Below are 12,272 nucleotides of genomic sequence, written 5' to 3' on the forward strand. Positions count from 1 at the left end.
TCTCAATTTGACTGCATAGAACACTATCTTTCTTATGTTGGTCCTAGTGATTTGGTAGAAATAGATCTTATTTTTTTTTTAATTTTTATTTATTTTTGAGAGAGACAGAGACAGAATGCAAGTGGGCTAGGGGCAGAGAGAGAGGGAGACACAGAATCCGAAGCAGGCTCCAGGCTCCGAGCTGTCAGCACAGAGCCCAACACGGGGCTCCAACTAATGAGCTGTGAGATCATGACCTAAGCCAAAGTTGGACGCTTAACTGACTGAGCCGCCCAGGTGCCCCAAGATCTTATTTTCAATTCTACTAGTGGCTGGGTAGAAAATCTTAAAATATAATGTTACATGCATTTTCAATTAAGTGAACATAGACTGAGATTTTATAGTTATTCTCATGTGTGTATATATTTTTCATTGATACAGAATTTTGAAGTTTGTTTCTTAATACTCCACATTATTCTGCAGCTTGATTTTGTCATTCAGCAATCTATTATGAATACCTTTCAATTAATGGATGTAGATCTAATTAACTATATATACACATATATATACACACACACACACACATATATATATACACACATATATATATACATATATATACCAGCATATATATATACACATATACATATGTGTGTATACACACACACACACACACACACACATATATATATATATTTCCATAGTGCTTTTTTTCCGTGATATTTATAGGTGATATTGTCAATGTGGGAGATCTCACTTGGAGCTGCAATTAACATTTGGAATTAAATCAACAGTAAGGTAGCATAGTCATGGCATGAGGCAAATACCCAATACCTCAGATAAATTAGAAGATACACTCAAAGGGTGAAAGTGAAGGTACTTAGATATTTATTTTCTGTATATTAAGGGTTCAAGCTATTTTATGTGTATATAGTCCATATGACAGTTTCTTGGTTTGGAGTCATGTTAAGTTTCTTAATGTAGAAACAGGATTTTTTTTTTTTTACCCCATTCACCCATTAAAAGAAAACAAACTGGTTAAAATATACCTCTTGGCATAACAATCTAAATCTACATTTTTCTTAAGGAAATAAAGCCTGAAAAAGTTTTATTATTTGCTTTGGTTGTTACTTATTTTTTCTCCTACTCTTTCAGATGTGCTTACTGATTGTCTTAGGACCTTATAGCTATTTGTGAATAAGACAAGAATCTGGAAAGGTAAGAGTAATTAGTGGTAGGATTATGACTAGAACACATAGTTAAGGTAAGGGAGAGATCAATCGAATTATTGAAGAAGTTATGATAGGAGACTGAAGGGACAAGCATAATATTATACTTTCGGGGGAAGCAAAGAAAAGAATTTTCATGATGTAAGGATCACATTACCATCATGGATGTTTAGAGATAGGCCAGGAGAGTAGTATCACACTAGGAGGTTTAAAAATAAAACAGAAATTTAAGAAAATATTTAGAGAAAATTGCAAGATAAAATAATATTTTGTTAAGCAATATTATTAACAATACTGTTTTGCATTGAGTTAGCATTTTACTGTTTCATATAAGCTATTTAGCTCTCACAAGACCATAATGAGAGCTGTTGATGAAGTTTCAGAGATAATAGATAACTGCCATGAAACCACATGGCTAACAAATGGCAAAATCACAGTTCAGGGCAGTCTTTCCAATCTCTGAATTTCCAAAGAGGCAGTCTATATTCTCAATGTAAGTAGAAAGAATAGAAAAGGCACATTAAGTGAGCTACATTGGGATACAGAATAGACTAGGGAGTTGAAATGGACACATTAGCAATGATGGAAGATGATAACAATACCAGGAAATGTGTGGAGAAGGAGATGGGAATTAAAGAAGGAATGAAAATAGTAATGTAAACAGCTTTAGTGAAGAGGATGAAGGAGTGAAAATACTAATGCCAAACATATGCTATCTTCTTTGTGAAGTCGGAAGTGATATCAGTTAAAGAGATAATATAGTGGTCATACATTAATATAGCCATTTTGGATAAGAATTTAGAAAAATAGATATGTTAAATATATATAATTTATAATATAAATATATTTCTAACATAAATATTATGTATAACTATATATTATAATCCTATATACTATGTATTATAAAAATACATATGTATGTGTGTCTTTATATATGTATATGTATGTATGTGTGTGCATGTACAATTCATTGTTGTTTCTTCCAAAGGGACTTCAACTGTTTTATGTTATTAAAAAATTAATCTCTTACCAAAGAGATACCAAAATGGAAATACCAAAATGGAAATTAAGAAATTATATCATTTCAGATGCACAGAACAGCAATTATTGCTTGATCTTCCATTTAAATTATATTCTGTCAAATCTAATTAATGATTTTTAAATGTCAGTTATGTGGTATTTTTCTTTGTATTCATCATTCTGTCAATGTCTCAATCATTGTGCCTCATTAATTGTGCTTCCTATAGGCTCCTCATTTCATCAGAAAAGGTGAAGGTTGAATGAATGAATGAATAAATGAGTGAATGAATGGAAAACATTCATTCAAAACAAACATTTTGTACTTCTGTCATTAAAAATATGACATATTGCTTTTGTGTTCATGAAAATTTCAAAATTCATTTTTTTCTTTAAATTACTCACGTATAAATTTGTTAAATGAAAATGAGCACTTAAGCTAATGCATTAACAGTCACTTCTGTACTGATGCAATGGTACAGTGGCAAAATTAAGAAATTAAAAGAATCATACAGAGAAGGAAACTCCAATAGGGGTAAAAGAAGGATGCACATGTCAAAAAATTTGCCTACAGGAGTTAAAAATATATTGAACTAAAATGAAATTGTAAATAAAAAATCTGGACTAATTTATATGTGAGGGATTGTATTAGGCAAGGTTTTACAGAAAATAGAACCAACAGGATCTATACATATCTGTCAGTTGACATCGTTCACTCTATCTATCTTCTATCTCTCTATCTATCTATATCTAATTTATATTTATGTAGACATTATACTAATTGAATCACACAATTATCGAAGATGAGAAGTCTCACATTCTATCATTAGCAAGCTAGAGAACCAGAAAAGCCAGTGGTGTAACTCAGTCAGCCTGAAGGCTTGAGGATGAGAAGAGTCAATGGTGTAAGTCTTATAGTCCCAAGGCTAAGGAACTAGGAGTGGATGATGTCCTAGCCTCCAAGCTATGTATGCAAGCGCAAACAGAGAGACCAAATTTGCCCTTCCCACACTTTGTGTTCTGTTAAGTCGCTCATCTGCTTCATTGATGCCAATCCATGTTGGAGAGGGCAAACTTCTTGACTCTGTATACCAACTCAAATGGTAGTATCTTCTGGAGATACCCTCATAGTCACATGTCAAAACAGTTTTTTACCAGTTATCTGGGCATGATTTTTCACCCTGTTCAATGTGACAACAAAATTAACCATCACCTCTTTTCAACGTGGCACACAAATGAATCTCCTTAAACTATATTTAGTATCAAAGTAAAGATAATAACGAGGTCATGATTCCATCTAACAATACAACTATCCTTTGTACTCCTGAAAATGCACTAATCCCTTTTCCAGAAGAGGAGAAGGTCCTTAAGTGATTTTTTACCCTTCTCCTGTTATTATATAAATTCAATATTATGGTATAAAATTAACATACTTAAATACCAATATATGGTTAATACATCTTATGTTATATGTAAGGAATAAGAAATGGCAAAAAAAGGGGGGCACCTGGGTGGCTCAGTTGGTTAAACGCCTCACTTCAACTCAGGTCGTGATTCCACAGTTTGTGAGTTCAAGCCCCACTTCGGGCTCTGTGCTGACAGCTCAGAGCCTGGAGCCTGCCTCAGATTCTGCACCTCCCTCTCTCTCTACCCCTCTTCTGCTCGTTCTCTGTCTCTCAACAACAAATAAATGTTAAAAAATTAAAAAAAAAATAAAATGGAAAAAACAAAGATATTTGCTTAAAAAATTTTTTAACATTTGTTCATTTTTAAGAGAGAGAGAGACAGACCACGAGTGGGGGAAGGAAGAGAGAAACAGAGACACAGAATCTGAAGCAGGCTCCAGCTCTGAGCTGTCAGCACACAGTCCAATGCAGGGCTTGGACCCACGAACTGCGAGATCATGATCTAAGCTGAAGTCAGGTGCTTAACCAACTGAGCCACCCAGGCACCCCAAAGATATTTGCTTAATATATGAGATATATACATGCAAACATTTTCACAACAAAATAGGAAGGAAATACTTATGACAATGGCAGTCCTCATTTCTATAAGTGGTCATGTGATTGAAGCTGGTATTTATAATAACCTTTTTGTTCTACTGTTTATCCCATATTTCCTTTGTCTATAGCAAGCATCGCAGCTGGTAGGGTGATCTAAATCTCCTTCTTCAAAATCTGGGCCATTAGTAGTCCTGCCTTGATTGGGTTGTTGTAGCTTTCTATCAACCAAATTACAGAGCATGATAATACTAACAGTTGCCCTAAGCAATTGCCAATACTCCAGACACACTCTTCCCTATCTCCATTGTGGAATAATACTCCAGTTTCCTCTTCAGAACAAAGGCCAATCATCCCAGACAACACCAAGCACTACTGCCTATGGACTCAGAGGTATGAGGAGTCTCAAGTGTCCCTGAAGCCATCTTAACTTCCAGTGCAATGGCATCACTGTTGTGTCTTTTGGTGAGAAGTATTTCTCTTGGAAGACCTCTAGTCCAGAAAAGCATAAATTCTGGAAACAGGAAGCAATAATTTTGTTAATTGCTATTACTAAGGGTAGTAGTGAATGATGTTATTTGCATTTCCATCCCTTGATTCCTGGGCCCATAAATCCTGGGTGTTGGAGAAACAGAACCATATATTGAATGTTGATACAATAGTACCTACAGCTTTTTGGAGAAATTTGCTTCAGTCCTGCAAGGTATTGCCACATAGCCAGCAGTGTAACTGGGTCTTCAAAAGGCTCTTCCACTGTTCTAAACCAGTTGCTTCAGGATGGTGGGGAACATAGTAATGCTAATAAATTCCATGAGCATAAGCCTATTGCTGCACTTATTTTGCTGTAAAGAGTTCCTTGATCCAAAGCAATAAGGAATACCATGACAGCTGATAAGGTATTCTATAAGTACAGGGCTGATATTTGTGACTGAAGTATTGCATGCAGGGGAGGTTAATCCATAGCCAGGGTAAGTATATATATACCGGACAAAATTTGTCTTTTCCATGATGGAAGAAGTCCAATGTAATCAACCTGCCAGCCGGTAGTTGGTTATTCACCTGGAGGAATGGTGCCGTAGCAAGGGCTCAAAGTTGATCTCTGTTGTTGGCAGATAAGGCACTCAGCGCAGGCCATAGTCAATTCAGCCTTGGTAAGTAGAAGTTCATGTATAATCTCCATGTTTTTTGGGCAGAGAAGTCTCTTCATGTACCTCTTCCCAAATTTCTCTGTCATCAATTTTTCTCATTTTTATTTTTTAATAAATTTTTTTAGACAGAGAATGAGAGAGGGCAAGCAGTGGAGAGGGGCAGAAAGGAGAGAGAGAATCTCCATGCTGAGCCAGGGACCATGACCTGAGCCAAAATCAAGAGTCAGATACTTAACTCCCTGAGCCACCTCCTACTAATTTTGAATTATATTACTTCTAAGTCACTGACCATCTAACCAAACTATTGGCCACAGCCCCTAAATAAGTATATAATTGCATCTCTCACCATTTCTCCTTCTAAGCAAAGTGAACAATCAAATGTGCTGCCTAGAGTTCTGCCCACTGAGAGGACTCCCTTCACCATTGTCTGTCAGGGATGTTCCAGAAAGGTGCTGCAGTAGTGAGCTGCCCACTTTAGGGTGATGCCTGTATATCATGCAGCACCATCTGTAAGATAGACTCAAGTTTTCTCTTTCTCTATAAACTGAGTATAGAGAACTTCCCATGGAGCCATAGATACAGTCCAGGAGAAAGAAGGCAGTATAACAGGAATGGGGATGATGGACATTTAAGCCACTTCTTCATGTAACTTGTAGTTTTAGGGTTGTCTCTGGCCCCATCATCTATATATTACTTTCATCCGATGATGGAGTATTGCTGTGCATACCCAATTTTGTGGCTTGGTAGGTCAGATAACATCCAATTCATGATGGGTAGCTCAGGTTGTATGGTAACACAGTGTCCCATGGTCAAACCTTCTGTCTCTGTTAAGGCAAGTAGCAGTACAAAAGCTGTTTCTCAAAAGGAAAGTAGTAATATACAAATTATGGCAGAGCCTTGCTCCAAAATCCTAGAGGATTACACTAAGATTTCCATATAGAAACTTGCCAATGGCTCCAAACAGCATTCTTATGAACTGACAATTCGAGTACCATTGGATGTGATGAAGCATGTCAGGACATCTGATTGCTGCTTTAAATATGCGGTACATTATGGTAATCACACCCATCTTGCCTTTAGTAGTTGAGTGTCACCACTTGGCCCTCACCAACCCGGGATCCAATCACTCACACTGCATTTAGGTTTTCTAATTGAGTTGCTCCAGTTCCCACTGTAAAGTCTGGCTTACACAGAGATTTGCAGTCACAGAGCTCTTTAAGGATACTGGGGCTTTCCCCTCACAAATTTATTTCTCAAAGTATTGGTTAAACACCTTTAGACCCTCAGGCGTTGGATATGTAGGGGGCTTAAATGACAAATACACTCTAACACTTTATTTTCCCTAAACCTCTGAATCGCTTCATCTATATAAATCAAGGGAGGTTGGGCATTTCCAATCATTCCTAGTGAGCCATCTTTTGGTCCATATTTCAGCCAACCAACCCAATAAACTATCAGAACTCTTTCTAACTCCCTGAGTTGCAATATTAAATGCAGATTTGTTTTTCTTAGCTCATATCAATAAATTTGGTCTGGTCCAACTTTATATTCCTTCCACCATGATCCCATACTCTGATTATTCATTCCCACATATATCCCCAAGATTTCTATCAGTATATATATATATATATATATATAAAAACAACACTTGAGTATTTATTTTGGAGTGTAGTGTACATCCTGGCACCCCCACCAAAATCTTGCTAGTTCTCATTCTTTGACAGTTCCAAACTTAGATTTCCCTCCTATCACTAAATTGTTTTCCTTTTATCTTTTACTCTAATTTCTATTTTTTTTTAATTTGGAAGAGAGAGAAAAAGAGAGAGAGAGAGAGAGAGATCAAGAGAGAGCAAGTGTGTGAGTGGGGGATGGGCAAAGGGAGAGAGAGAATCTCAAGCAGGCTTCATGCCCAGCAGAACCTGATGTGGGGCTTAATCCCACAATCCCAGGATCATGACCTGAGCCAAAATCAAGAGTCAGATGCTCAATCAACTGAGCTACCCAGATGCCCCTCCAACCTCTTCTTTTAATCAGCTTAGTTTCAGAGTGTCATAGGACTCAGTTTTCAGACTTCTTCTTTTCCCATCCTCATTAATTTCCATTGGTGATTTGTTTTAGTCTCAAATGTACAATTATCTCTGCTTGGATGTTCAACAGACATGTAAAACATGATTCACCAAAAGTAAGCAGCTGTCCCTGCCCTGCCCCTGAATATTTTCAAAATATGTGTCATCCAGTGTTCTTAGCTCAGTTGATGGAAAACCCATCCTTCCAACTGCTTAGGCTAAAAACCTTACAAGTTATCCTCGACTCTTCTCATTCTTTCCAACTCCACATGGCATCATAAAATCTAAAACATTACCATTTCTCACCACCTCCATGTCCTTTGTTCATGACATAATTTAAGGGCATAAGACAGTGCCTGAGACATAGTATACTCTGAAAAGACATGTAAATGGATTTCCATGTTTCCTCATATAAAAGTGAACAACCAAAATGGATGTTGGGCATGATTCATTTTGGAAGGGATGCAAAGGGGAAATGGTAGGTCAGTTTAAATGGAAAAAGAATGTCAAGATCATTTTGCAAACCTTCCTACAGTAATAAGGATTTTGGATTTCAGCCCAGATATACTGTAAAAAATTATTTGGAATTTTTAAGACTTTAAACTATAAGGTTGTCCCCTGTTGTATGTGATTTTGCTTTCTTTGGTTTCAGTTACCCATATTCAACTGTGGTCTAGAAGTGGATGGTCCTCCTTTTGACATATCGTCAGAAAGTAGTAGTCTAACACTACGTCACAATGCCTATGCCATTCACCTCATTTCATCTCATCACATAAGCATTTTATCATCGCACATCATCATAAGAGCGAGTACAGTACATTAAGATATTTTGAGAGACCATATATACCCAACTTTTATTACAGTACATTGTTATAACTGTTCTATTTTTATTATCATTGTTAATCTCTTACTGTGCCTGTGTTATAAATTAAACTTTATCATAGCCTTGTAGGTATGAAAAAACATGGTATATATAGGGTTCTATACTACATGTGGTTTCAGGAGTCTCCTGAGTTTCTTGGAAAGTATCTCCTGAGGATAAGTGTACTAAGTGTACTAAGTGTTGAGTCTAATGTACTAGTGTACTAAGGGGGCTAGTGTACTAAGACTTGAGTTGGAACAGCATCATCGAGCCCCAAAGCCGAAACTACTATGAAAATAAATTCCCTCATTAAAAGGAGGAACTCTATATTTTTGCAATGGAAAATACTGCTCATTAAAATGTTTAAAATGTCAGCTGTTTCTTAAATTATATTAATTAGAAACAATGCCAAACACTTTTATTATGTTTCACATTCATCCTAATTAAAAAAAAAAGTCCAATTTTCACTTGAAAGTAAGTTTCCTAAGGCTCATCCAAGGGATGTCAGCAAAAAGAAAAAAAAAAGGATGTCAAAAAATAAAACTGTGCAGTATTTTGTGTATTAATGTCTAAGAAAGTTATATGAACCCATTGGGATCAAACACACACAATATACTTTTTTTTTTTAATATTGTGATTCCACTGTCAAAATATTAAGCACAGAAAATAAGCTCTTATTTCTGTTCTATGAACAGAACATTCTTAAATCATTTCCTTAGTCATTTATTAAAGAAATAGGCTCTGTAGAGCACTCAGGTCTAAAAATATGTGCTGAGTTCTGGAGAATACAAGTAAGTATGAAGCTTCTTGATGGTATAAGAAATGAGGATGAAAATAACGTCTGTATGTTCACTATTATCCCCCTAACACGTTACTATTAGGTTTTGGCACATAGTAGATGCTCCAAAAATAAATGTCAAAATGCTGAAAATTTATTTGATATAGTAAGTTACACACCTGCAAAGATTAACTGAAATTCTTCTACTATTTATAATTAAGTCCTCATATTGGCACTTGTAACTTTTTCAAGTATTTTCCTAAGTTGTCTCATTTGATTTTAATAACTCCATAGAACAGAGCACTTTTATTTTACTAATTAGGATACATTAATTGATGTGTCTAAATTCACATAGCAGAACCACTAAAACTCAGACCCGTACTTCTTTTTTTTGTTCCCAGTAGATCATATTTTCTATATGATATATATTGTAAGACATATAAACTAAGGAAAAAACACCCCCTCTGAGTCACTATTCTCAAATGCAGTTTCCCCTCACACTGTTGAAGCAATTCAAGAATATCTAAATCCAATTTTTCCAGTAAACAATCAATATCTCATACTTATTTTACTATTTCCCTAGCATAATATATAGATATTATTGTATGAAATATGGAGTAAAAATAGACTTATTTGAATAACTTGTTTCCTGATCATTTTCATTCTTCAGATCCGAGTAGCTTAAGACCATTAGAAAGAGGAGGATAATGAAGTCTCCCTTACTATTCTGAATAATTCTTTTGAATTATCTTATTTTCCTACAAAATCCCGATGAGATACGCATCAAAATACCCTATTATTTTGATGATAATAGAGAGGCTTTGAAAGTTCAAGTGACTTTTCCAAGTTAAGGACTAAAAGAAAAACTGGAACAGGGGCAATCTGAATTCAAAGCCCTCCAAATTTTAACCTCATGCATGCTTACCTGAGTCCTTTTGCTTCTGTGTGTCTTCCTAGAATATATATGCAAACATAAATGCAATGACTATCTTTCCACATTTTTATTCTTCTGGTCCTGCTTGGTAAATTATTTGCTCCCCATATATACCTATACAAATATAGTTATTCAGCCTCATAATACAGGACCAAGGATGAATCTTACATGAGAAAGAGAGAGAAAGAGGGAAAGAAATTCTTTGATAGTTCTGTAGCCCCAACAATGAATCAATCACTATGCTCCTCCTGACTGTATTTTGCTGGATTCCATTTTCTAAGTGAATGCAATCTGGTAGTAAGATGCCTTCCTTGACATTACTCACATTTAAGGATACCTTCTACACCTATGGTCACTGAAATAGGTGACTGAACATCAGTTTCTATCCTTCCAATATTGAGTCCCTGAAATCTGATGCAAAATACTTTTAGGCCATAGAACGTGATATATCAGTATCAATTGGCATTAAAACACAAAGGTTGGTTTTAAATCATCAGACAAGAATAGTTAGGATAAAGTTAAATATGCAAGAAACATTACATATATCTGGAAAGTCTTATTAAACTAAGTTCAGAAGTAGCAATTGAACAAAATTGATGGATTAATGATGAATCAAGAAATGTGGTATAGAATTTGGAGACAGAATGCAGTTGAAAACTACATACCTGATTTGGCTGAATAATTTTCAAAAACATATTTTTACATAAGCAACTGGAATTGTGTGATATAGCCAGGTATCAGGGGAAAGAAAGGCTAAGAGAGATGAGCTGGTAGTAACCTGTACTGAGATGAGAATTTCTGACACAAAAACCATATGTTTGAGGAATAATAACAGAGTGTTCTTCAAAATCAGGCTATATTAAAGTGAGCAATCGTTGGGTGGCTCAGTGGCTCAGCTGGTTAAGTCTCAGACTTTGGTTCAGGTCTTAATCTAGTGGTTTGTGAGTTTGAGCCCCATGACAGGCTGTGTGCTGATAGCTCAGAGCCTGGAGCCTCCTTTGGATTCTGTGTCTCCTTCTCTCTTTGCCCCTTTCCTGTTCACACTCTGTCTCTCTGTCTCTCTCTCAAAAATAAATGGACACTGAAAAAAAAAAGTGACCAATCCAAAACTTGTATGTCCAAAGCTTGGAATTATATGAATGCAGAATTGTAATGGGAATATGATATTCATTTTCTCACATTTTCTGTTATCCCAACCTTGAAAAGTCATAGCTATCAGTACATGTTCCAGTCAGTTAACATATTTTTAAATGTTATAAACAGAGAATAATAATGATTAGTACTAGTCAGGATTCTCCAGAGAAAGAGAGGCAATAGGATATATAGAACAATATAGAATATATGGATCTATCATCTATCTATATATCGATCTATCTATAAATGAAGAGTTTTGTTTAAAATAATTGGCTCAGAGGATTATGTCATCAGCAAGTGAAAAATCAGTAGGGTAGATTGGCAGGCTGGAGACCCAGAAAAGAGTCAGTGCCATGGTTCAAGTCTGAAGGCCTACAATCTAAAGATCTAGTTAAAAGCTGATGCGGTTCAAGTCTGAAGGCTGTCTGCTGCAGAATTCCCTCTTGCTTGGGGCGAAGTCACCCTTTTTTCATTTACAACTTCAACTGATTGGATGTGGTCTACCCATATTATGAAGGGCAATCCACTTTACTAAGTCTACCAATTTAAATGCTAACCTCATGCCAAAACACACTTACAGAAACATCCAGAATAATTTTTGACTGCATATGTGGGCACCATGGCCCAGCCAGGTTGACATGTAAAATTAACCATCATAGGAGTTCAAAGGTCTCAACCATAATTCTTGAGTACAAATTATATGACAATTTACTAATATTGTGGCAACAGTTCCTTTTGCCCATAAAATGAGGAAAAACTTACTTCCTTTGATAGTACTATTGTAAAAAAAAAAAAAAGGCAATAATAAATATAAATGTTCCTACCACAACACCTGGCACATTTTGGTATTTGAATAATAACAGACTCATCATTTGTTAATAGTTTTGCATGTTTGCGCTTCACCTGAATGAACTTTTCTTGACCTTCCTTTTCTGGAATAAAACCTAGATAGATCTTATCCTGTTTTTAGTTTTTGTGCTAAAGTCTCACTTTCTACTTCTCTTATGCAATGAAATGAATCTCCTAATAATCAATCCATTAGATTTCTATTTCTAATTCTCTACCTTAAATTAGCATACTCCTGCCTTCTAATTAGACCTAAGGAGTCCATGAACTGGTTAGACA

This window comes from Herpailurus yagouaroundi, unplaced genomic scaffold (genome assembly GCF_014898765.1).
Source record: "Herpailurus yagouaroundi ecotype Mexico unplaced genomic scaffold, PumYag 221, whole genome shotgun sequence".
NCBI classification, from domain to species: Eukaryota; Metazoa; Chordata; class Mammalia; order Carnivora; family Felidae; genus Herpailurus; species Herpailurus yagouaroundi.